Source organism: Aspergillus fijiensis (assembly GCF_003184825.1).
Source record: "Aspergillus fijiensis CBS 313.89 unplaced genomic scaffold BO72scaffold_31, whole genome shotgun sequence".
Lineage (NCBI taxonomy): Eukaryota > Fungi > Ascomycota > Eurotiomycetes > Eurotiales > Aspergillaceae > Aspergillus > Aspergillus fijiensis.
The window spans coordinates 177805-183804 of NW_024469007.1; positions in this window are offsets into that span (position 1 = coordinate 177805).

Consider the following 6000-nt stretch of genomic DNA (forward strand, 5'->3'; position numbering starts at 1 on the left):
TGTGAACTGATTCAGTTTCAATATCATCACGCAGCAGAGACCCTGGGTGGTAATGACTCAATACAGGAAATCGTGTAAAAGTCAGCAGCCCCATCTTAGTCTGATTCTGTTTCTAGGGGGTCAGGGTATGTGAGAATTCGGAATGTCAATCGTTCGACGCTTCGACACTTGGAGACTACCACGGCAAGCACTTCATAACAATGTGGCAGGCACATTCATGCACAGTTACACCGGAGGTAGGTGGCTTAGTAGCGTCGAAGTATACAATGACATCTAGCGTGGCGACAAGGGCGTCCAGCCCTGTAGCCAGTGGGGCATGCTTGTAGGCTCATCACCATCCCTTTCCTTTTCCCCTCAAGGAAATGATGCGCTCAACGTGAGCATAGACAGCAACCCCTGCCACCCTCTGGTCTTTGTGAATCCAACTGACCTTCTAGCTTGTTTCATAGTGAAATCCGACTGCACGCACCTCGTACCGCCCGATTGAGCCTTGTGCTTCCAGAACAATGTGCTTACTCTTGGTTGCTGTACGCCTCAGGCTAAATGATTAGTCGACGACAAGGTGCATTTTCTTCCCTGACCAACGACACCCCGGGTCAGATAACAAGCACAAAGCACCACGAACGAATGATTGAAACAATGATTATCAGCGGTGACACCAGAGATTCGGTACTAGACCTGAAACGACGGGGATCGATCTTCCGGGAAGCGGGGAAGGCATGAGAATCACTAAGGAATTATCGAAAGATACGGATCCCTATGTTCCTGGCGACCGTGTTGGTAAGGACCCGTCAATGGTACGACAGTACTCCGTCGTTGCTATGCGGCTGCCACACTACATTGCTCCATAGTAAGCACCAGTCGGCCAACCAACTTACCAAGTTATCCATAATTGGCGGCGGGAATGTCATGTCCCAGCAAAGACGGGATTCAATGGTGGTGGTGGTGCTGCTGCTCAATGAGAGCCGCTGTTGTTTCCGAGATTGACTCGATCTTACAGTAGACTGCATTAGTTCGGAATTGGGAAGAAAAATCACCCTGGGTAGAGAGAGTACTCGGTACGTGGTTGACAAATACGTCGCATGAAAACGGAGAATGTAGCTAACCGATCAAGGAGGCGGCTTAGCTACCTAGCACCTAGTAGAAACCTGATTCAATGGGAGAGTGCCTCAGGCCCCGGAACTTGGGGGAACCGAGTGCATGGGTATGACACCATCATCCAGCCATTTCATCACTGCTCCAAGAGATAATAGGTAATCTTTCTGTCCGCGCTAGAAAGTCTTCTTCACGTGGCGGGGACCCCATGCCGGGATCACGATCCTTCAAGGCGTGGCAATGGGGCCCAGGAGAGGGGAATCACACCAGTGAGGAGGAGTTAAAAAACGCTAGGTATTATTGTGTCTGTCTGGATGTAGTCATATGTATGCCCTCCTTTTCTACTTCTCTTCTTGTCGCCTTCTCCCGGGTCTCCAACTAATGCATCCCGTGTTTAGAAGTCTGACTTTGGGGCTGCGCAGCCCGGGTTCCTACACCACAGCTGCAAAGTAAGATGGTTGACGGTAGAGTATGTCTTGTGTTGTCCATGCAGCGACGGTGCCAAGAAGTCGAAGCAGGCTTGACACTAATTATAACCATAGGCATAGGGCATCGTGCTCACTGGGCGGCACATCCCGGTCCTGTGCGGCACAAAAAGGTAGCGGTGGTCAGCAACAACGTGGCCTTCCTGTGGGGAAACAAGGAGGGACAAGAACGACTGGCCTAGGTGTAGAGGAGGGTTGCATCGGAATTCAAAGGTAATCAAAGTATGATTAAAAGGTCTCAGAACCCACCTAATTGACTTGACTGCATAGGGTCAGTATTACGGCCGAGTTCCTCCTAGCCTTTGATGCTTCATTCCTCAATAAAGACCTGCCTCGTAATTTGGCGATACATCGTTTGCTAATATCATGGATTGGATTGATTGATTAGCTTACTCCGTAGGTGGTAAGAATAATGGTGAAGACGGGTACGTATTATTGACTCGGAGGCCACGGCCGAGCTGGACGTCAGTGGGTGTTACCGGACTAACCACATTCTGTCCTTAGAACTCCACGTACTAAGCGGTAATCTCCTTTCCCCCCTTCCACCGATTGATCGAGGCCCTGTCATGGGCGGGCAGTCATGGCACTGTCATGTGCCTTTCTGTTGACTACACTCAACCAGGCAATAGATTGGTTGCTCACGGCCCTAGTCCCAGGCTAAACCGGCCCGGAACGTTGTGGTGTAATCCAAACGCCGCGGGCAACACCTCACTTTGTTCACTAACACCAACACTGACAGTTTAACCCCCTTTCGCGAGTCATTCCTTTTGCAGAAGTCCTAGCGAGAACATTGACTGGCCAATCGTTGCAGACACTGAAACCGTGAGACTGTAAGACAACTGGAACTCCCTTGCACACGTGCAACCTGCAAGACATTGTTGGACTAACTTACAACACTACTCAGGGCATCTCGATATATTTCCGAGTCGAGTCTGGTGAACGTGACCGTGAACCACATGTGAATGGAATGATTGGATGCATGGATGCATGGAGAGTGGACGATGACGAGGTTCTCAACTATTGCCTAATCAGGAACACTTCTCGAGCACCGTGGACCGTGGACCGTGGACCTGCAGTGGTGGACTTGAGTTGCTCAGTTAGTTACTAGCTACTAAGTTAGTTAGTAGCTACAGCCTGGAGCCTACTGGGGCCTGGAGAATAAGGAAAATAGGAAAATGGATCGGAGGCTCGGCAGGGCAGTGGGCTCCGTCAGCGGCGGGGGTCCTCGTACCGCCGGAGCCAGAAACTGCCCCGGTATCCGCCATGCCCGTGGCCTTGTTGTCTGTTAACTTTCTTAGCATCGCCATGTTGTTCAGACGACAGAGTCCATGGAAGTCCACAAAAAGATGGGACTGTCTAAGGAGGCTCCTGGAGGATTTACAGTTTGGAGCCCTTAGCCGACTGCAAAATGATCCTGTTCCATTGTTGACCTACTTCTTCAGGTACGGCTGGATCCGCAGGAGGGAAGGATTTTGAAACTGTATATACAGTACATATGTACCTGCCTCGAAGGATCTAAACGGGGATTCAATGTCAAAAGGAACTCTTCTTTGGAAATATGGTTATTGGCGTAGGGTGAGAACAAAAACGTGGTGATCAGCAGCAATCTCGGGGGCTGATCCTGCAGGTGCCTGACCTTCAGGTGGCATGACAAGCGAACGGACGAACGACCTGGGCCTTTTCTCTCTTCAGTTCTGACCTCATGTCACCCTTCGAGGGCAATCTGCAATCCTGAAACACACCCTTGGGGGTCATCGACTCTGGTTCCGGGAGATCACAAAAAGGCTTATCGGACAGACCAGACAGATCAAGCGAGTCTGCCTTGCCTCAGGCTGTCTCTTGTCTTCTTAGGTAATCCTAACCCCCCCACCCCCTTGGGTTCCTGTTTGTTTGTTTGTTTGCTTCTCTGTCTACTCCGTACAGTCTGTCTCTCTGTCGTCATAGAGCGTCAGACCCCATGTATTCTTTTTACTCTTCACTCTTACCGTACATCTCTTCACTTAGCTTCATGCAAGAGAAACACGGATTACTCGGGCTATCTTGTCGGCTAATTAGCAAAGGTGGCTTTCTTCATTTCGCGGCAATACAGTTCTCGAGGTTTTCCAACTTGGATGGCGGCGGAAAAAGAGGCTCAGAATCCCAGAGCCCCCCCCCCCCCCCCCTAAGAGACGGTCCGATCGAGAGTGAGCCATCGTCGATCTCTATCCCCGTTGATTTCTTGTCTTCATTCACATTTCTTCTTCGTCTATCTACAGTGGGAGGGGTTCTAAGGCGTGAGCATGCCGAGTCTTGCTGCTGCCCTTTGGGAATGTGGATCCCCACCGCCAATGCCGCACTGTCTGGACATGAGGACGGAATTGACCCACTAGGCATGCTATTGCGAAGTGAGTTCGACACACCCACTAAGGACCAGGGCTGCAGCTAACACTCTAAGTCACTCACACTAGTGACTAGGTCGATGGAACACCAAGCGTATGCTGAGGGTAGCTAAGCGCTACTGCCGAATAGCAATTTCGGGACGGAGAGGCAGTCCCTAAACTCCCCCTACCTTCAGCTAACTTACGTGCTAGTCAAGTTCAGACCTCACTGTCAGGCCCCCTCGACTGCATGGTAGTCTAATAAGCGACAGTTGGTACCAACCTCCTCAAGTCCTAGCAATTTAGACTACCCCACTGCCAAGCCATCCAGTTGAGTTCGTCCAGTTTGGCCTGCATGATTGACCGTCCCGCGGGTCCGCAACTTTGGCGAGCCTCTTACGTCTGAACGAAACCCATACTACACAGTAGTGAGGGGTCACTCGACTGATTGTTGGATAAGAATAGCTAGGTAGCCATGTCAACGTTATACGAGCAGACAAATCATGCTTTGGCATTGCGATGGTAAGAAAGGTCGACTACGAACCAGGCACGGTAATAGTCGGTCACGGCCGAGCCCGTCTGTGATCGACACCTCGAATGTCCAGGCGCTCGCTCAGACACATCTTCTTCCACTTTCAGGCCGCTCTGCACGGTAGACCTACCCCATTTTGACGGGCGGTCTTCCCCGCTGGCGGTTGTATCTACTCCAGTGACAAGCTTAACACCATTAAGCTGGTATACTTCGTGAGTAAATCATCTTCTCGTATAGGGCTCGGGCTCCTTAGGGGCCGGCCGTACATCGTCTTTTCATGGCTTTCTGTGTCCTCAGTATAGTATATCTCGCCAAATCACGTTGTGCTTTGTCTACCACTAATTCTGTAGGAACGATCTATCGAGGCTTACTATGAGCCCCAATTCGGAAAATGTTCCTGCCCCTGTCAGCAACCCTCTTCCAACACGAGGGGGATATTTTGTGATAACATTGCCCGGTTGCCGGGATAAGACGATCGGCTGGACGAGCTTGGTTCTTGTTCGTGTCATTGGTCAGGGAATGAGATTCCATACTGCTTCGAACATTCTACAAGCAAATCTGCATATTACACGGGGCACTGCTCGGCACCAAGTACGTCCTCCTGCAGCTGGTAGCTTATGAGCTACTGCACCGCTCGCATCTACTATGTACTATACATATTAATTGCCATAGGGCCACGAGGCCTACTATTTTCGCCCCCATGGCAGGGGTGCCATGCGCTTCAGCACGGCCACATGGCCTTGACTCTTGCTGCGGTCTCTGTTTCTGACAACAATCGGTATCGGTCCGGTCCCACCCTGGTCGTTTGTTCCTAACCGGCTGGTGCTCTGACATCAACGGCGTGTTCAACGATCGGTTTGCACTAAGCATGTCGTCTGGTTCTCCATTAAGCTGTCTCCAAGCCACGCTGCTAGCAGGCAGGGGCCCCGTCGGATGAGGAACCATCCCGCCTCTGCCATACTTCTGCACCGCCATGATCGCAATTATTGCTTGCTACCAGGGACAATTCCGCCCCTCTGATGGTTACATTGGTCCTAGCATGATTGTCCCGGTCAAAAGCCTTAAAGTCGAACTACTACCAATTATAGAATAAGCTGGAGGCTGGCGAGCTGATTCGCCGACCCTCCCTCTCGTACCTTGCCGTCCGCATGCTGCCGAGAGTATGAAGAGTTTCATCCTGCCCGCGCGTGTACAGGGCACTTCTCGGATTCTGGGGGCGATCCTACAATGCTTCTGAACTCTGAGATGTGGATACCTCAGCCATGACGGCTGCGGAGCTCTGCCACCACCAGGCTTTCTCGTTCTCATCTACACAGCTCAGAAATATTCGCGAGGTAACATGCCACACGGATTAGATCGAATTTTTACACGAGATTGTCAGCGAAGTTGCTCCTAGCGCCAGTAAGGCCAACCATGCCACTGTCTAATATGAGACATCTTCTAACTCAGGCATAGTGATATCAGAAATGTTTCCAATCAGAAATGCATATAAGGCAAGCGACAATAAGACGATAGCCACCAACGCGGACTT